General features: G+C 45.4%; 1 long non-coding RNA gene across 1 annotated transcript in view; it reads left to right on the top strand.

The window, feature by feature from the left end:
- LOC309378900 overlaps positions 1 to 21,555 on the top strand; it is a 485,967-nt gene that overhangs the window by 139,230 nt on the left and 325,182 nt on the right. The gene's annotated exons all lie outside the window — the stretch shown is intronic.

The following is a 21,555-nucleotide window of genomic DNA, read 5'->3' as shown; positions in this document are numbered from 1 at the left end:
CCGCCATATTATGCCACTGCGTAATATGGCCAGTTAGCTTCCCAGCTATGTTCAAGAAGTTGTTTTGGGTATACAAAGCCCTGTACCGCTTGGCATCATCTCGCCCATTATATACTTGCCCTATTTATGCGGGGGGTTCGGAGGCAGTGCGCACGTACATGAAATTGCGTAGAATTGGAACATCCATTGGAAATGCCTGCAAACACCTTCTAAACCTCTGGAAACCCCAGAAAAAAACAGCTTTAAAAACCAGCAGCAATACCAGAGAAGCCAGCTTTGTTGGGCTGGCCTGCTTCAAAGGTCGCTTCAATTTGAAAATGGATCGCATTGCAGATTGATTCTGTATTATCTCACGGGGCCATCCTGGGCAGGAATTAAGGAGGAACAGAGTGGAGCACAAGGAGTCTTGATTAAAAATAAAATAAAATGCTATGTGCATCCACGCCAAATCTTCCCCTTTCTAAAATTTGTTTATTGGTGTGTGCTTTTCTTTTTGTAAATCTACAAAAGAATGAAATGAAATGAAATAAGCATTAAGGACAGTGGAGGGCATGCATACTGTTCCCTGTTCGTGTAATGTTTGTGACATTTCCTTCTTCTGATAGGAAATGCTCTGTGAGGGGTGGGAATTGGGGGGTTGAAGAAGGTCAATGGGGGGAGTAAGAAATGTCCCAATTTTCATCTAAGGAATGTTGGGAGGTATGTGTTTGGGAAGTATGTGAATGGGAGTGGCAAATAAAAAAAGAAGATTTCAGAAAATGAGAACTGCATCCTTCTGTAGGCGTCGAAAGGGTGAGAAGCAGCAACTGCTGATAATGGCCGGGTTCACATGTGTGACGCAGAGATTTCCCTTGGACGCTGTTCAAGACCCAGATTGGTTTGTTGGTACATCTTATCGAGGGAGTGTTATCTTGTTGGTATTGCAAACGCCAGAACTGAAGAGCTAGGCATGTCTGCAAGCCTGGAAAGTGTATGATCTCATTGCTCTCTTCAGAGGACCTCTGTAGAAATCTCCAGGGCTTCCCACGTCTATCGCACTGTGCACATTGCAATGAAAGTAACGATGAGCCACTTAGGTTCTCACACTCCCCCCACTCATTTTTTTCTATGAATAATGTTTGTTTAGGAGCCAATCTACACATTCCAGGATTGGCGGCGGCTGAAAGGAGGGGGGGGGCACAAGCATATCACATCCTTTCTCCCTAGAGCTATAGCACTTCACATTTGTGGGTGAGGAATCACAAATTTAAATACTCCGCAGGGCAAGTAGACAGTGACCGCACAACGAAACAACTCTCTGAGCGTGAGATTCCCAGCAGAAATAAAGCAGCACGCTTCTCCCAGACACGTTATCTTCTCATGTATAGGGAGATGGGCTTTTCTGGACAGAGATTCATAGCAGTGTTGGGTTAGGAGGGTACCCAACCCCTCCAACTCAGGAATCACAGCTGAGGAATCCCTGACAGATGGCCCTCCAACTTTGCTTTAAAAACCTTCAACAAAAGAGAGTCCACTGCCTTCTCAGGGAGCCCGTTCCACTGCTGAGCAGCTCTTACCATCAGGAAGTTATTTCTAATGTTTAGGAAGTATCACCTTCCTTGTACAGTGGTACCTTGGGTTACAAGTGCTTCAGGTTACAGAGTCCACTAACCCAGAAATAGTACCTCGGGTTAAGATGCTTCAAGATGAGAACAGAAATCGCACCATGGCAGCATGGTGGCAGTGGGAGGCCCCATTAGCTAAAGTGGTACCTCAGGTTAAGAACAGTTTCAGGTTAAGAATGGACCTCCAGAACGAATTAAGTTCTTAACCCAAGGTACCACTATAATTTGAATCCATTGGTTGGATCCTAGTCTCTGCAGTAGCAGAAAGTGAGCTTGCACCATCTTCCATGAGGCAGCCCTTTGGTATTTGACGATGGGCTTCAGATATTTGAAAATGGACATGGAGATGCTCAGTGGGTGCAGTCCTGGTCCATTAGGGTGAATATGGTACCATACCAACAGCCTCAATCCACCCTCAACCAGCCCTCACTGCCAGTCCAAAGGCTGGCACTGCCCAGCGGCCGCTTCCTCCTTAGTCTTAGGCTGGAACTCAGGGCAAAAGCTCAAAGGCCTTCAGCCAACCACCCAGAAAGCAGATGATGGAGCCAGAGACACACAAAAAGGCCAGCCATTGTGTGCACCTGTGCCAAATGGGTGTGCTGTAAGGCAAGGGGTGGGGCACCTTTTTGAGTCAAAGGGCCGAATTCTGTCATGGGAAACTGTCTGGGGGGCCACATATCAGTGGGGGCAAAAGTGGGCAGAGCAATGAATGCCAATGTTACTTTTATAGAGCAAGCTAGTTCCTCCAGACAATGCCAGATCAAAACCTGTGGAGGTACCTAGGAAGTTGAAATCATGGGGGAAGGGAGGGATTGCAAATTATCTCCTAATACATTTTTTATTTTACCAAGCAACAGTTTTAATAAACCAATTTTGATCTGTTGTCGTGGGACCCATAGGGTGGTGCCTATTTGGTAATCTGGCACTGCCTCCAAATACACACACACAGCCCTCACTATTTCCCCCCCAAGCAAGCAAGAGCCATTATCAAAGTTCAAAGACATATTCCAGCAAGGCAAAAGCACTCAAGGAGACTGTGAAGCAGAGATGTGGCTTGAAGAGTCCCAAGAGCCAAAGGGAGAAGCTTAGAGTACCATGTTTGGCTACAGGCCTGAGGTTGCCCCCCTCCCTCTGCTGTAAGAGATGGCAACCTGTTTTTTGCTCCAACATATCAGGAATGTAGAAGCAAATTGTAAATAGTGGAATGGGACCGGATAGCAGAAAATAAAATAATAATAATAGATTTATTGTCATTGCACAACCTGTGTACAATGAAATTAAACGAGCCTCCTCCCCACACACTCAATCTCTTATCAAACAACACACCACCTCGCAAGTCAATTTTGCTATGTTATTTTTCGTTCAACAGCCTAACAGCCCATGGATAGAAGCTATTTTTTAGCCTGTTGGTACAGCTGATTATACTTCTATATCTCCTGCCCGAGGGTAGAAGATTAAAGAGGTGATGGCTGGGATGTGAGTCATCCCTGAGAATTTTTCACGCTCTCCTAAGGCAACGATCCCTTGCAGCTAAAGCAATTCACATGGCTGTCTAACCAAGGCCTCTGTAAGGCCGTGGCCTCCAGGCTATCAAATTACTTAGCTCCCCTACTACCTTGGAGAGTAGCTGTCAGTCAGAGTTGACAAAATGGATCTAGATTGACCAATAAGCTGAGGTGGTATGAGGCGGCAGTTTATGAAACCCACATGAGGGGGAAAGAACTGTTTAACACTTGCCTAGATTTGCTTTCTGGGCAATGATATTACTTTAAATTCACCCGCTTGATAGAGTGCAACATGCTGTGAAGGAAGTTTACTTTTGCAAGCTGCTGCGCATGATAGAGCAATTCTCCCTAGCTCATAAATCTCTTGGCCTTTGTGAGGGCTTTTCTACAGCGATCAGGCACAAGCAATTGTTTCAGCTGAGGGGTTGCTGAAAAACGCCTGATCGCTATCGCTCTTGTTTACTTCAACGAAGGGGCTCGGACGGTGTTGGCAGTTGCTGCAAGTTGCCTTTTCTATGCCCTGAGCAGCTTACCAAATCTATGCCCTTCTCCATCCAATTGGCACTTAGCATCAGACCGATTCAAAGCCATCCTGCTTATTTATTTGACAAAATGCATGTACTGCATATGCAGCAAACGGTAAACCTCTAAACGGTTTATAAGGAATATTGAAACCATCAATTAAAAAGCCATTAGTAATATGAGTGACGGATTGAGCTAGTGAAACAAGTACGCAGCAGGAATTGTCCCAGGGTTAAGCCCTTAAAGTCTGTGATAAGATAAGAAAGGTTGCGAACTTCCTAAGTTTTTCACTTCTGTTCCAAGAGTATTCAGTGAACTTCATCGTAGAATATGGCCGTGGGCCCTGAACCATTGAGAAGATGCGATGGCTCCACTCTGCCAAGCCAACTCCCCACGCAAACCCTCTGAGCATCTTGGCATCTGGCTTTCATTTACCTTTTATACCATGAGTAGCCAATGGAGTGCCCTCCAGGTGTTATCTGACAACAATTCCGTCCATTCACTGTGATTCCTGTATTCTTGGGGGTTGGACCAAACGGCCTTTGGGGTCCCTCCCAATGCTACAGTTCTGTGATCTGAGCTCTTGGTAGTTATACCTCCAATATACCCCCAACTCATTGACTACCCCTGACTTACTCCACACTGTGGGCAAAAACTGTCACGTGAAGCTCACTGGGTGTCAGGCTTCGGGGAATCGGATCCCTCCCCCAGTGGCAGTGAATAAGCAGATCTAACAAAAGGAGCTTTCTTACTAGTTAGTTTCTTTAATAATCACAGCAAGAGACAAAGGAATGCATATCTCTTCTAGAAATGGCATTGCTCCCAGTTAAGGTTCACCCCCTCCGCCCCCATTAGTCACTTCTATGTCAAGTAATCCGAGCTTGTTGCCGCTGAGCTCTCTGTTCTATCACTCTCAAAGCCCATCTCGTCTTAGGCAAGGGTGGGCATCAGGAATGCTGTCCAAGGACACTGAATCTGCCAATTGTCTATCTCCTGGTGTTTCCTCTTCTACCTGTTCCTCACCCAGTATTTCCCAGCTTTCCCCCTCTGGACGATGCGCCTCTGCAAACCACTGTTCTAAATCAATACTGTCCTCCTGCCCTAGGGAAGGTTCCGGAGAAGGGGGCGGGATCCCACCATTCTTCGTCAGTCTAGCCCTTGACACTGGGTGACCTTGGGCTAGTCTCTGTCTCTGAGCCTAACCTATCTCATAGAGTTGTCATGAGGCTAACCTGGAATTTGGATGGAGAGAACTACATACACCATAACCACCAACATGTCCAGACCAAAAACCAGACTTTATATCTTCCGGGCCGTGCTCCCAGGAGAGATCTCAGCCCCAGAAAATGCGTGGTTTTTTTCCAGGGCAAGATTGCAGGGCAAGATTGCATCACCCAAATTGGTTGTCATGCTCTTGCATGAAAAAAGGGGTGTCCTGGACACCAGGGCAGTCGAGGGGTATGCATTCACGGTCTTGAGCTCCTTGGGGGGAAAGCAGAATATAAATGAACAAATTACATTACATTAATAACTGCCAGTACATTCCATGACTTTTGATAACCATTTTGCACCCGTCTAGAGTGCACTCAGGCCAGTGCTCCTCTTATCATACCATAGTTATACTTCTGAGTACTGGCCCAATCCATCAGGGGTGGTTTGTCTGCAAGAACTCGTCACTTCCTTCCAAAGAAGCCCAGGGCAGTGAACACAGAAGTGATAAAACAATTGAAATTTCTGCTAAACAAACCCAGTGCAGGTACATTCAGATCAATCTCTGCTTTTTGGGAAGAGGGAGGTCTTCAGTAGGTGCTAAAAGACAATAGAAACCGTGCCTAATATACGGGGGGGGGGATTCCAAGGGATAGGTGGCACCACATTAAAAGCCCAATTCCTACATCGTATGGAATAGACCTCCTGATAAGATGCCTTGACCCACAGAACACAGTGATCAATTGAATATATAAGGGGTGAGATGATCTTTCTGGTCTCCTGGTCTCAAGAACCAGCATCTTGAACTTAGCCTAGTAGCTAAATGGTTGCCTTGAGCATGGAGGGGGTGATATTGTCCAAAATAGATGCAGGCATGCTTTCTCATGGCATCCTACTGATAATGCGTCCGCACTTAAGTAATATTGTGATGTTGCAAAGCACCAAGTTAAACTAACAAAGAGGCCCTTCATCCCTACTCTTTGTGTGTTGTGTCTTTGCTCTGACAGAGGGGCAAAACCCCAATGTCAGTAGATGATCATAAAGTTTGAAACAAATGTGCTTCCAAATGTCCTCAAGGAGACATCATTCCTGCGAGAGCGCAGAGGAATTTATCTCCAGGGCTTCATTTTTCCCAGGGACTGAACATAAATTCCTTTGTGACTTCTGTTTGTTTGTGTACTGTTTAGAGGCAGTGATAGATGGTTTTTGCCTCCTGCAGCCTGCAAATAATAGAAGGAAGTTCTCACCAATTCTGGACAATGGCAGTTCCCAAAAGAGTGGAGCTAACCTGTTCTGAAATTTCAATGAGACCCCAGCAATTTTACTAATCGCTTCTGCCAGCCTCGTCACCTTCCTTGTTGGCGACTCTAATCATGTGCCCAACAATGAAGGAAGGGCATCCAAATGGTCAAAAGAGTTTGTCGTGAACAAAGAACATATCACCATATACTATTATTATTATTGAACCTTCCAAATGGGTGAAATGGACCTGCTTTTCCTTAAAGCAGAATTATGCAGTTCTGCCTTCAGAGCCAATGAGGCTCACCAGAGGCTGCAATACTTTTGAATGCCAGTGACTAGAAGCAACATGGAATGAGGATGCTTTGTGCTCGAATCATGCTTGCAGATTTACCACAGGCATCTGGTTGGCTACAGGATGCTGGTCTAGATGGGCCTGATCCAGCAGACTCTTTTTATGTTCTTCTGAACCCGGTGGGGCTCTACTGTAGTTCCCAAAGCTTCCTCTCTACCGTCACAAGAAACAATGTGCAGAATGAAACACATGCTCTAGTCTGATGTGACAACGATGTTGTCCCTTTGAATGCATGGCATGACCCCAAAGCACTGGAGAAGGCTTCCCTGGTGTCCTCACCACCCATTAAAGTTAAGGCTGAGGGAGAAATCCAATTCAGTTCACATGTAAAGGTTAATATATCTCATTCACTCTTTCCAAAACCGAAGCAAAGCAATACTTGGAAATTCTCAAGGAAGAATTCTCAGCAGGAGGCAGCCATGGCTTTCATGCCCTGCTTCCAGGCTTCCCATATTCATCTGGTTAGTCAGTTTCATAACTGGACTAGATGAACTTCTGCTCCAATTCAGTAAGATTAAGCATTTGCTCACATCAGTCTACTTTATTATCTAGACTGTAACTTCCTGTTTATACCCTTTAGTTTTCTCCCTCTCCTCTGCTGTGGACATTTGGATTGCAAGTTCTTTGGGGCAAAAATAGTTCTGTCTTATTTACATAAAACATGGGAATGTGGGGGCACAGCAACAGGGTTAATAGAGGCAGCCACCCTTTCTGTGAGTAGACTACAGCAAAGCCTGCCCTTGCCAAAAGATGTGAGTTCCAAACCTGCTTCATGAAATCACCTCATTGCCATGACCTCATTCCAACAAGCTGCAAGCTTGTTCAATCCATATACTGTACCTGTCTGCAATGTTGTGCAGGCTACCCCACTCTGGGACAGCAAAAAAAAAAAGCTTTGTGGGAATGCTTGCAATGAGAAGCATCATCAACATCTTGCATCACTATTATCAATCAACCATGGTGCAGATCTATCAGCTTGAGGAGCACACAGAGCATGGGTGACAAACTTGTTGCCCTACAAATGTTCCTGGACTAGAGTTCCCATCGTTTCTGATTGAAGGTCATGCTGGCTGGACTTGGTAGAAGTTAGCGTCCAACAACATCTCGAAAGCCATTGGTTTCCCACTCCTGGTGTCAAGACTCATGCATATTGGTGGTGCTCTGTGGCTAAATATGCTGGAAATCTCATAACGGTCCTTTAGTTCAGATAGATTCATCCCAGGAAAAGGATGTGGTAGCAAGGTTCCAAGCAGTTCATGAATTGTCGTCATGTGGGCCACAACAAAGAGCTCGCTGACAAGAGCCCCTTGGATGTGTTGAAGTGAGAAAGTGTACTCACTGAGGAAGAAGGGTCCATGGAAGGTTTCTTGCCCAAGTGTGTGGGGTGGGCTTTGAAAACCTGGAGCTGACACTCTAAGAACTCCTCCATATTCTAAGGGTTCCTCCATAAAAGGTAAAGGGGCCCTGACCTTTAGGGCCAGTCGTGACCGACTCTGGGGTTGCGGCGCTCACCTTGCTTTATTGGCCCAGGGAGCCGTCATACAGCTTCCGGGTCATGTGGCCAGCATGACCAGAGTAGCACATGGAAATGCCATTTACCTTCCCATCAGAGCAATACCTATTTATCTACTTGCAATTTGACGTGCTTTCAAATTGCTAGGTTGGCAGGAGCTGGGACCAAGCAACGGGAGCTCACCCCGTTGCGGGGATTCGAACCGCCGACCTTCTGATCGGCAAGTCCTAGGCTCTGTGGTTTAACCCACAGCGCCACCCACATCTCAAGGGTTCCTCCATATTTTCTGTCTATTCAGCATTTATCCTGGTCTGCTTGCACAATGTTTACATGGCGATTAGACTATGTCCGGTCTTCATCAAGCATTCATCCTAGACGGATAATCATACCAACCTGCTTGAAAGGTGTTAACTTATCTTCCTGTTAACCATTCATTCACCCCACCCTTTTCAGTTCCTTTCCCCTTCACTTTCCTAACCATAAAAAGTCAGTTGCTGATTATTATTTTTAAGTGGATTTGTTGCACCAGGGCACCAGAGAACTTTAATCTACTCTATTTGTGCAAACCTAAATTTCCAGTATGTGCCTGAACCCCTCCTGCAAAACAATGAGAGCCCCAATACTCATTGTGAAGTTTCCCCAAACTTCTGTTGAGTCGCTTGCAAGAAGAGTTTGGCTATCAGCCCTTGAACCAATGACTTTGGCTTGCTTGCTCTCATTCATTAATGTTCCAGCTCTGTTGAACTCTGATTAAATGTGTCTATGTCTTCTTTTGCATCCCCGGGAACCGTGCAGCCAACAGTTGTTACTAATCTTGCTTTCACATTACAATCGGTCATGTTGATGTAAAGAAAGGGGGGGGGGAATCAAAAGATCTTTGTTATCACCTACCCATAGTGAGATAAAAATTTTCCCAGGACATTGTGGCAATAAAGAATTAGAGAAATGATGCAGGCAAGCCCATAAATCCTGCCAGGGAATAACAATGCACCCCCTGACTATGGACTATCAGAAAGAAACTGTCAAAAACAAGTAGAATATAAATCCCACTGAGTCACACATATTTGCAAGATGTGCTGTCATGGTCAGAGAAGGATACAGTCATGTTGACGCTACAGTGGAGGCCTAAAGACTAACCCTGAGATTAGCCCAGTGTAAAGTGGCGTGGAATACTCATAAAAACAACAACAATCCTCCCACATCTATCAAATCAATACCTTTCATTTTGTCAGTGAAAACATCAGCAAATGAAAGCTTGCCAGAATTTGGTGAATCCCAACAGCTCCTTCAAACACATATTACAAGGAAACTGAGAGCATTCCCCACCCCTCTACAGTCTTTAAACTGGAGATTTGATTTCATGCTGTGGAGGCTAGTGTCCACCCCCTAGGACTGGAGGGGGTAGAAGGCCAGGAGACCAACAGTTGGGTAGATCCAGAGACAATGACAGGCAGAACCAACTAACCATCGTTTTGTCCCCATCCTCCTCCCTGCTAATTCTACAAGGGCAAGGCCGAGACTAAGACTGGGCTGGCTGCAAGTAAGAGGGCAAGCAAGTAAGGGCTGAGAGCAGACTGATGCTCCAGCTTGCAGTTCTGAGTCTCACCACATATGGCGGCCATGCACAAATCCAGCTCTCCGAGCTCCTGGTTTCCTTTGACTTTGGAGTTGTGGTGCACTTGCCAAAATAGTTGACCTTCGAAATAGTCATTCGCCAGACAAGTAAAACAGCATTAGAGTAACAGCCTGAAGTATGTCGTTACATATTTCCCTGCGTTATCTGCAAGGGAAAAGTGCTGGAAAATATAAATTACTGACTGAGAAAGTGGGATTGGGGGGGAAAGAATAAAGTGTTAGGGGTTACAGTCTAATCAAACCACAAGCTTACTAAGTTGAAAGCCTTCAGAAGCAAAACAATGGGCATCATAGTTCACCTCCTATTGGAGCCTGTGGCCAAATTTCTGCCAGTGGGATTGGGTTGGCCTATTGGCTCTGGTCATATGGCTTACAAGTGGTTACATCACTGGAGCTAAATTGGTTTCATCTCAAGTACTTTACTGTAATTAGTTTGCAATTTAGTCTACCCTTCCTCTCTGGGATGCCCAGTGGTAACGTAACCATGTGGAGAAATGGAAGGAAAATCAGTGTGTGCCCTCGTTTTAAAGAAAAGAGAACCAGTACTAGCATCTCTCAGAGATATTGCGAGTCTGGTTCCAGACCACTGCAATAAAAGGAATATTACAATAAATCGAGCCACACAATTTTGTCATTGTTGTTTTTTGTTTCCCAGCGCATAACAAGTTACTCTGTTCTGTAGCCTATTAAGCTGGTACCACCACCCAACCTCCCCAGCTGCAGGGGCAGGAGGGGGAAAAACAGCTCCAGCCCTAGCCAATTCCACTCCTGTGGCCAAAAGAGGGGTGGCAGCAGCAGGGCACTTCCTTCCTCTCGAAGTGATAGGCTGCCAGCAGCTGCACCCACATCCTCGTAAAGAGCAATATCTGTGCATTAAAACCAGGTGTGCCTGTATTGGTAAGCAGCCCCATTGGCTCAAGCCATTAATGACTAACAATCATAATCCATTAATGGCTGACACTTTTTAGTAAGTCTCCTGCAAGTGAAAAGGGGAACAAAATTGTGGTATAGCATAGGGTTGCACCCAACTAAGTCCTGCTCAGAGCAGACTCCTTGAAATCAGTGGACCTAAGTTAGCCGCCACCACTTGTTCTCATGGGTCCACTCTAAGTAGTTGACTACAACTAATAGTACCTATGCAGCTCCTTGTGTTTTATAATGACTTTGCCCTTGCTCTACTAAGCAAAGAATACAGGAAGCTGCCTTATCAACTTCCTGTCACAAGGCTTGCCCTGTGATCCATCTGTCTCAGTTCCATCTACATGGACTGGCAGTGGTTCTTTAGGATTTCAGACAAAGTTCTCTACAAGCACCATATGGAGATGTCAGGGGTTGAACCTAAGACCTTCTGCATGCAAAGCAGATTGCCAGTCACTGAGCTATGGCCCTTCCCCACTGAAGGGAGAACAGGGAGGCCCAACAGGGAGGTACCGTGGCAGGGCTGATGGGTCCTTTTGGCTCCTACCCCACATACAGGGACACCTATAATCCCCTTGCCCCTTGTTGGTCTCCCAGGTAATAAACCATCCCAAATAGACCTAGGATGTGTACACACAATAAACTTAAAGCACACACCCCCCAAATGAATTGTGGCAGCTGCAGTTTGTTAAGGGTGCTGGGAATGGTAGCTTTGTGAGGGATAAACTACAGTTCTTAGGGATCTTTGGGGAGGTGGTGTTTACGCAGCCCTAGTTTAAGGCTTGTAGATAGATCAGAGGATTCGGAAAACATTTCTTGGAGATTACAAAATTATTCCAAAGTGAATTCAGAATAATTCTGTTTCTGTCAGCAGGCAGTTATTATACTTTCTACCTGCCAAGGCTCCGTTTCCATAGTGCTTTAGACATTTTTATGGCTTTGGAGGAGTGCATGGCCTAATACAGGGAAATGATAAGACCAGAGGGAATTGCATTTCTAAGCCAGCTATTTTATCTGCAATGGCCTCAGTAACCTTAGTCATCCCCCCTCCCCCCGCCCACCTCCAGGAAAACAAAAACCTCTGAATATTCATGGGTTTGAGTTTCTACAATCTCTTTCGTGGAACATTTAGTTAGGTGTATTCTTGTGCCATTCAAATTAAGTTAAAATATTAGGAACACAGAATACTGCCTTCTGCCAGGTCAGACTGTTCACTTAGTCTTCTGTTGTCTACTCAGACCTGCAATGGCTCTCCAGAAGATCCCTGCTGGATCAGGCAAAAGGCCCATGTAGTCCAGCATCGTGTTCTTACAGTGGCCACCCAGGTTCATATGTGAAGCACAACATGAGCGCCTCACCTTTCTCCTTACTTGTGATTCCTAGAAACTGGAGTTCAGATGCATGCTGTCTCCAACAGCAGATGTACAGCATAGCCATTGATACCTTTATGCTCCACGTATTAGACTAACCTCTTTTAAAGTCACCCATGTTGGTGGCCGTCACAGGATCTTCTGGGAGTGAATCTCAAAGTTTAACCATGTGCTGCTGGAGATGTACTGTACTTCCTTTTCTTCATCCTGAACCTTCCAACATTCAGCTTTGTTGACCGTCTCCAAGTTCTGATACTGTGAGAGAGGGACAAAAACTTCACTTTCTCCCTGCCGTGTATATCATGCTGGTGGCCTCTCCTCAAAATTACTCCACCCCCCAAAAATGTTGCAGCCTTTCCTCAGTTGTTCCAGCCCCTTGGTCATTTTGGTTGCCCTTTCCTAAGCTAGAAATGTTGGCACTGGTGATGACTACAGGACAGACTCTAGCCAGACAAACGGGTCTAGCTGCTTAGAATCAGAATTTTACACTTGAATGGACCATGAGAGTCATCTTGTCCAAACCCCTGCAATGCAGGAATCTTTTGCCCAACTTACAACCCTGAGATTACGAGTCTCATGCTCTACCAACTGAGCTATCCAGTCTTAGCATCCCATAAACATTCTGCTGAACATTGTGCCATCCATGCTTTCGGTTGGAAATCCATTGTTTCGAAGTCTCTTTCTGTCTCAAAAACAATATGAAACACCCCACTAGCACCCAGGCAGGGCTTTTTTTTTTCAGATGGGGCTCACCAGAACTCAATCCTGGCACCTCTCAGGTAAATGCCATTGCTATTCTAAGAGAACAAGGAAAATGTTTATGATGAGTTCCGGCCCCTCTTTTTCTAGAAAACTACAACTGTTAACACCCCATTATTAAAGGGGGGTGTATTTCATTGTGAATAGGTTGGCAGACACCTCGGATTTTATTTTTAAACTATAAACATGCACACTGAGAACGTTATTGCATTTCTAAGAAGGGTCTAGTAAAAACTAAAACAGAAAAATGCTCCATTAATGCATTCCTTTTTGTGTGTGCTACAACGGAGCATGGAGAATTAAGTGAGGGTTACAATCATTAATCTTTGTCTGGGGTGGGGGAACTGATTAATAAGTGACATTTTTCTTGTTGAAAGGAATGCTTAACTGCACACTTTTTGGTCCACCCACCTTTTTTTTTTTTAAGGGATTGTTTTCAACCCTAACAAAAGAACAAAGAACACAATGACAAGGTCAGGCAAAGGCATCATTCAAACCTCAAAGGATGCTGATTGCGACAGAACGTTAAGGAACTGAGGGTGTGAGGAGCGGAACAACTTGAACACAAAGACCAAAACCAGGTCCCATGTTGTTTACTGCAACTGAAGATGTCAGCTTGAGCCATAAGTTAATTAGGTCAGAGTGGCTGGAATTAAGTGAGGTGGGGATCGGCCAATCTAACACCTTTCAGAGTACGACCTTGACGACAATTGCCTTGCCGAATCAAACCAATTACTTCAGCGTCCTGCTTTGAGATACTTTGAGGAGCTCACAAGCAAGACGCGATCAATATATCCATCCCCTTAATGCCTCTCCCCTTAATGCCTCTCCTGTTCTTGCCGCAGACTACACAGCTATCAGAGGTCTACTGTCTCTGAAGGAGGCCTTTAGTTTAACTGCCCTAGACCTATCCGCCATGATTTTTGGTAGCGAGTCAAGGTGATCATGACAGGATGGAGAACTGGGTGAAAAGTAACAAAATGTATTTCAAAAGAGGTAAATGTAGAGTTCTGCATTTAGGTAGGGAAATATCAGGTGTACAAATATGCAATGGGCGACACCTGGCTTGGCAGCAGTACAGGTGAAAAGCTTTTGTGGGTTTTAGTAGGCCGAGAGAGAGAGAGAGAGAGAGAGAGAGAGAGAGAGAGAGAGAGAGTCAGCAGTGCAATTGTGGTGGCAAAAAAAAGGCTGATGTAATTCTAGATTGCACCAAGAGAAGGCCAGATTTCTGAAGAATTTATTGACGTTGGGAAATTAGCACCTCTCTGCTCTGTCCTTAGCGCCAAGTCATTTCTGAATAAATGCAAAAGCTCAGGTCCCCATATTGATCCTTGGGGAACTCCACTTCCTACATCTCTCCACTGGGAGAACTATCATCATATTCCTACTCTCAGCTTCCTGCTCTTTTACCCTTTACTGATCCATAAGTAGACCATCTTTCTTATCTCATGACTACTTGGCTTACTCAATGATCTTTGGCAAGGGACTTTATCAAAAGCTTTTTTGAAAGTCTGCTTGGGAAGAGCCGTAGCTTGGTCATGGAGGAGCTGCTTTACATGTAAAAGGTTCTACCCACAATATTTCCAGACAGGCCCCTCTCTGAAATGCTGGGGAGGTGCTACCAATCAAGGAATGTCCTCTACTGGGCTTCAAAATTACTGTATTTTTTTGCTCTATAAGACACACTTTTTCCCTCCTAAAAAGTAAGGGGGAATGTGTGTGCGACTTATGGAGCGAATACAGGCTGTGCAGCTATCGCTGAAGCTAGCACAGCAAGAGGGATCGCTGCTTTCGCTGTGCAGCGATCCTTCAGGCTGTTCTGGCTTCTGGGATTCAGAATATTTTTTTTCTTGTTTTACTCCTCCAAAAACTTCGTGCATCTTATGGTCTGGTGCGTCTTATAGAGCAAAAAATACGGTAGATGCCTTGTTTCCCTGGAGCAGAGTATTAGCACCTGCACAAAGAGATAATGCTAAGTACTTGTAAAATGATGGGGGCACAGGCTAATAGCAGTAATTTGCATAGTATTTGCATGTGCTAATTTGAAAGATAGTGGGTAGCCAGAATCTCACCAACAGTATGCTCAGGTAGCAGATCTGGAGTGACCTAAGGCTAGGTGGACCATGCCCATACAGCATCCTTGACAACACTCCAGCATATTATGAAATTATAGAATATGGAGGAGATGGCTACTAACACTGATGATTATGTTCTACCTCCAATGGCAGAGGCAGTATGTTTGTGAATACCAGTTCCTGGAAACCACAGGAGAGGAGAGCACTGTGGCACCCAGGTTCTACTTGTGGGTTTCCCATGGGGACATCTGGCTGGCCACTGTGAAAGCTGGATGCTGGGCTAGATAGGTTATTGGCTAGATTCAGAGCTCTCTTCCTATGTTCTTCTCTGTGTCCACGCAGCATTTTCCCAGAGAACTGACGCAAGCCCTTGTGAGCTCATAGACACAAAGAAGACATAAGGAGAACCTCGGTTTCACTCTTAATGAAATTAACAGCAGGGCGATGTTGTTTACCGCTGAGCTGATGGTAAATGACGTCCTCAGAATGATTCCCCAATGTAGAGTTTCATTTTTCTTATACCTAAAGACTCATTTCCTTCTAATTAGGGAGTGATACAAAGGATCATCTGGAGACTATTTCAAACACAGGAAGCCCTTGTGCATGCGGTTAGACCACAAGTAGTGATCTAAAGCCCTTTTAGAAACGTATTGTTTGTCCCTTGCTTGAAGCTCTGCTCTTTTCAGAACCAATGCTTCACTGCTGATTTGCCACGTGGCTATACTTTTACGGCCTAATCTTGTGAATGTTTACTGGGTTCCGCGGGGCTTACTTCCAAGTAAGCATGCACAGGGCTTATCACACCCTTGGGAATCCCAGAGCCAGTCAACTTTGCAATGTGGCAATGACACAGGGCCCCCAGACATTTGATGGTCTATTGACCCTGTGCCACCACTGTGATTGATTCTTTGCTGCCACCAACCTGTTTCTTCTCATGGGTAATCACGGAGTCCAGACGGTTGTTAACATTAATAAATAATCAAGTTTATTTATAGGCATGAACAAGTTTATGGTTTCAGTTAATTTTTCTTAGCAGTTTCTTAATCCTAGTTCCATAACTGTTCTATGCATTCCTAACAACTTCAAACTGATTATTCCAACTATCTATCTGACTCCACCTAACAATTCCTCTCACTTACTCCCTCACCTCACAACTTGACCAACCCACAGACTAAACCTCCCTCTTCCTTCTTCAACTCCCAACTCTCAACTAACTTTCACACAACACCGACTCTCACTCTAACCCCTCCTATCAGTTTCCACTGGCCAATCACATCACACTCATTTTTAACTCTTTCCTTGTGACTCACCTAGTAGGCAAACACCACAGCCATTAACTGACACATCTATCATATGTCCCATTGTGTGGCTGATACCACTGTTTTCACAACAGTCCACAGCGTGGAATCTCTCTAAAAGTTAATGTAGAAATTAATTTATGAACTGCTTTCATGGCTTTTCGCAAGTCAAGGGTCATTAATGGACCCCAGTGGCACCCACAAGGCTGTCACTGGGTACCCATGACGTCTGTACCTCCCAACTGTCCCATTTTAACTGGGACATCCTGGATCACAGAAGCCAACCCTGGCTGCTGTTTGGATCTCAGTGTGATGGCCTGGGAATCTGATTCAGAGGCTGAACCGGAGGAATCCCAGCCTGCACAGGAGTCCCCGCCTCCAGGGCTGGCTGAGCCAGGGCAGGGCCTTGAATTTGAAGCGCCTGCACCTGTGCCGGATCCTCAGGAACAGACACTAGCTGAATCGGCTCTGGTTCCGGAGGTGATTGAGGACCCATTGCCTACAGGTGCGCCTCTCCCAGCCCTGTCAGGGGAAAGTGAGTCTCCCCCTGGGTCCAGTAACCCTCCAGCCTCTCCTGAGCTGCAGAGGCTCAGGGCAGAGAGGCGGAGGGAACTAAGTGCTCTCAGGAGGAGTGCTCGCCTTAAGGCCAGGAGAGGCAGGTCACCTGTGGGCCGGGACTACCCCTGGCCTCAGAGAAGATAAAGGCCAGTCAGCCCGGTCCCAGGTTGTGGGAGCAACGTTGTTGGAAACCTGTTTCTGCCAGCACCCAGACCTGTTCTTCCAGAGTTCCCGACCTTGCCCGGCTCCTTGCTTTGGACCCCGCTTCGCCCTTGGTGGACAGTCTCCAGACCCTCGACCCAGGACTGGACTCTGACCACGTCTCACGGTAACCTCCCCCTGGGACCAGCACACCCAGGATGCCCCGTTTAAGATTGGCACCCTGGCATGAGTCAGCAGGGTGAAGTCCAGCGACGAGCACCAGAGACCCTTCCAGGATCACTTTGACATAGCCAGGGATGCATTCGGGTGAAGGTGTTTTTTCCTGGAGTATCAGGGACTGGACTAAGGAGGAATGGTTGGGGCCGCCCCCCTGAACCTTCCTGAGAAGAGGAAGACAGTATGGATTTACAACAGTGGTTTGCGGAAGGTCATAGTTCAGAGGCTGCAGAGGGGAGAAGCTGGGAGATATTGGAAGAAGCACCAGGGGAGAGACAGCTGACAGACTCAGTGTCTTTAGAAAGCATTTCTGACCCCCCTCTCCCAGGACCAGGCAGGCATTGAGAGTAGTAGAACAAAAAGCTCAGAAGCAGAAAGCACAGATCAGCTGGTGCAGGGATGACATATAACAGGAGAGATGGAGGAGGTGGCACTTTACTCAGAGCAACGCCATTATCTAAGAGAGGCAGCATTGCTACTTCTCTCTCTGTGAATCTTGAATAAAAGACTGGGTAAGAGCTCTTCTTTTTTATCTGTTTATTAGCTGCCACCATGGGAGGGATCGGATTTCCTGAAGCCTGATATGGCATGTCCCTTTGACAATCACTAGGGCACCTTCTGGGAGGGGGGAACTGGCAAGCTCAGCAGGCCTCATGGAAAGGGCTTTGTGGTTTTTCCGGCCCTTAAAAAAAAAGTCCTCATCAAAATTTTCCAGCATTTATATTGGAAAAATTATCCTAATATGTTTTATATGTTTGGATGCAATTTCCCCAAATATATTTATTTTTGCAAAACAATTTCCCCTAATGAAACACATTTTTGTATATTGTTTTCACTGATACATGCTCTTTTACGTACACTTTATCCAAGTTTATGAATTTTTGTACGTATTGCTTGGCTGGAAAACGGCACTGAAAAATGTGCAGAAGTGTGAATTTTGGAAGGCAGCTGTGCTCCAGTTCACATATTGTTCCAGAAAGTGCAAATTATATAGGTTTGCCTTTGAATGCAAACTGCAGTGACTTTCTCCCCGCCTCTAATTACTGCTGCACTCAAATCCTCCTTGTGGGTTTCTCATGGGCAGCTGGTTGGCTACTGTGAGAAAAAGATGCTGGACTAGGTTGACCAATGGCCCGATTCAGCAAGACTCTATTTGTGTTCTTAAATGCTTAGGACCAGGAAGCCCGATTTGTTTTATTGCTTCTCCAAAAACAGCAGGATGGCCCTGCATTTCCAGAACGAGAGTAGCTGGAATAAACTCTGTGTTTGTAGGTAGACATGAGATGCACAGCTTCTTGCCATATGCCTCAATATGTTCAACAATACAGGAAGAGCATATTTAAGACAATGAACTTCCTATAGCTTCATTAGTTTTATTTTTGCTTCCTCCTAGACCCTGCTGAGTGCTGACAAAAGTACAATAATATTTTCCACATTTCCAAGGATGCCTTCGCAACCACGCAGCTGGGATAGATTATTTGCTTTTAGAGCAGGTCAGAAAGACGAGGAGAAAAAAACTTTTTAAAAAAGAACTGGTTAACTCCAAACCACCAGCGTTTTTCTTCGTGGTGCATTCATGGCACACTGGTAAAAAAACAAAACAAAAACCTCTTAGTTTTCTTACTAAAACTGTAAAGGACATTTTGTTCAGCTTTCATTTGCACAAGAAAGGAAAACAACAGGGAAGGAGTCTTAGCTAAGTGAAAGAGCACCTGATTTTCAGGTAGAAGCTCCTAGGTTTGATCTCAAGCATCTGCAGATAGGGCTAGCAATGCCCTCTGTCTCAATTTCTGGAGAGCCACTAGCATTCAGTATGGTCAATATGGTTAATAGGACGTGGGTGGCGCTGTGGTCTGAACCACAGAGCCTAGGGCTTGCTGATCAGAAGGTCAGCGGTTCGAATCCCTGCGACGGGGTGAGCTCCCATTCTTCGGTCCCAGCTCCTGCCCACCTAGCAGTTCGAAAGCCCGTCAGGTGCAAGTAGATAAATAGGTACCACTCCGGCAGGAAGGTAAATAGCTTTTCCATGCACTGCTCTGGTTTGCCAGAAGTGGCTTAGTTATGCTGGCCACATGACCTGGAAAAACTCTGTGGACAAACGCTGGCTCCCTCGGCCACTAAAGCGAGATGAGCGCACAACCCCAGAGTCGTCCGCGACTGAACCTAATGGTCAGGGGTAACTTTACCTTTAGCTCAGGGTTTCCCAAACATAGGGCCTCCAGGTGTTTTTGGAGTACAATTCCCCTCATCCCTAGTTAACAGGACCAGTAGTCCAGGATGATTGGAATTGTAGTCCCCAAACAGCTGGAGACGCAAGTTTGGGAAACCCTGAGCTAGACGGACCAATGGTCTGACTCAGCATAAGGCACTTTCCTACATTTGAGTTTTTGAGATGAATGTGTAAGAAGTTTCTTTTATTTTTGAAGAAGAGTCAGATGGTACTTAGCCAACAGCGATGCTTGCTTATGTGCTCTCTTGCTTCCTGTCGCAATAAAATATCTGGGGACACAGCAGAATTGCATTGCAAACTTTGGAGAAGTCCACATTTCAAAGGATGGCTGTGCTTTGTTTTTCTCAGTATTCTGGAAAGTGTGAATTAGGTGGGTTCACATTTTAAAGTGAACTGAATTGAATCCCACTTTCATTCCTAAGGGAGGATACAGTCTAATCACCCGTGTAGATGAGTGCAGAGGCATAGTGAGATCAGGTGGTATCTGGTGAGGTAGGCTTGGGAGTTGTGGGCAGGCGGCGCGCCAAATGTTACCCCCCTCAGCGATGGCACCTGGAGCAGACTGGCGCCCCCGGCACCGCCCTTCCTATGCCTCTGGATGAGCAACTCAAATACTGGCCTGGCTGGCTTTTGAATATGGAATGAAAATCATCAATATGTCTTGGACTATCCCTGCGAAGTCGTAATGTATGCAAGTGATTGATTAAGTATGATACATTTTATTGATGCTTTCCATATGAGGGAAAGGTTTCCTTATCCGCTGGCTGCATTTCAGGATACCTCAAAAAGACAATCTTCCAAAAGTGGCAACCTGCCATTTGAACAGTGGAACGTTATTTATGTAGTGTATAGCTACTGACTCCATGAAACTAGTACAGGCTACTGGAAAAGTTGTTTCAGAGAAGATCCAGAGTAATTCTGGGGATTATCACTTCTGTTCATTTGAAAGGCGATTTTGGATTAGGAGTCAATGTGAACATAATGTGGATATTTCTGCCATATGCTTTTTAGACATATGTAATGTTATACCACTTTATTTCGTTCTGCGCTTTTAAATTTTGTAATTGTTATATTTAGCTTGATACTGGTCACTGAGCATAATAAACAACTAGTTTGATGTTTTACTATGTTTTATATATGCTGTAAGCTGCCCAGAGTGGATGGGAAAACCCAGCCAGATGGGTGGGGTATAAATAAAATTATTGTTGTTGCTGCTGCTGTTGTTATTGTTATTATTACTGCTGTATGGTTTTGAACTCAATGAATATTATTGATTATTATTAATTGTTTTTACATCCTACTCTTCTGTCCATCAGATACAACTTTGCAGGAGGAAGGTCCCTGGTTCAGTTCCTGGCATCTCCCAGGTGAGCTCCCTCAACCTAGAATCCTCCAGATGTTTTGAACTACAGCTCCCATAATCCCTGCCCATTGGCCATGCCGGCTAGGGCTGATGGGAGTTGAAGTCCAGACATCTGGAGGGCACCAGGTGGAAAAGTTAGTGAGGATAGTGTGGAATTAGACAGACCAGTGATCTGAAGCTTCTAAATATCCTCCCTAGAAAACCATGAAGTGCATTACAGGAAAAAAAGCTTTCCAGGTCAACATAGAGCACAATTCAAAGTGTTGGTGCTGACTTTTAAAGCCCTAAACGGCCTCGGTCCAGTATACCTGAAGGAGTGTCTCCACCCCCATCGTTCTGCCCAGACACTGAGGTTCAACTCCAAGGGCCTTCTGGTGGTTCCCTCACTGCAAGAAGCCAAGTTACAGGGAACCAGGCCGAGGGACTTCCCAGTAGTGGCACCCGCCCTGTGGAATGCCCTCCCAACAGATGTCAAAGAGAAGAACAACTACCAGACTTTTTAGAAGACATCTGAAGGCAGCCCTGTTTAGGGAAGCTTTTAATGTTTAACAGACCACTGTATTTTGATACTCTGTTGGAAGCCACCCAGAGTGGCTGGGGAAACCCAGCCAGATGGGCGGGGTATAAATAATAAATTCTATTCTATTCTATAGACCACTAGATGCAACTGCTAAAAGACCTGGATAACCAAGTGCAGGCAGGTAAATAGTTGTACTCCAGTACTGAATTGTGAGAAACCGGAGAAGGCAATATGAGCTGGAGATGGCAATAGTCCAATCTCTCTTGGCATTTTCCACCAGAAATCGAAAATCTAGGTTTAGGTGGAAATACAGAAGCTAAGGTTGCCATCTTCTGTGGCAATAAACTCCACTGGACAAAATGGGACTTTCTTCAATGTCAGCTCAATCCTCCAGCTATTCTGAATGACAACTCTCTCCAGCCCTGACAATTGGCCACGCTAGCAGTGGCTGTGTCATAGTGCAAAACATCTGGAGGGTACCAGGTTAGGGAAGACTGTTTTAAG

This window comes from Podarcis melisellensis, assembly GCF_964234715.1.
Source record: "Podarcis melisellensis genome assembly, chromosome: 10".
NCBI classification, from domain to species: domain Eukaryota; kingdom Metazoa; phylum Chordata; class Lepidosauria; order Squamata; family Lacertidae; genus Podarcis; species Podarcis melisellensis.
Note: the sequence above shows the minus strand (reverse complement) of the source record. Positions and strands in the feature narration are given on the sequence as shown.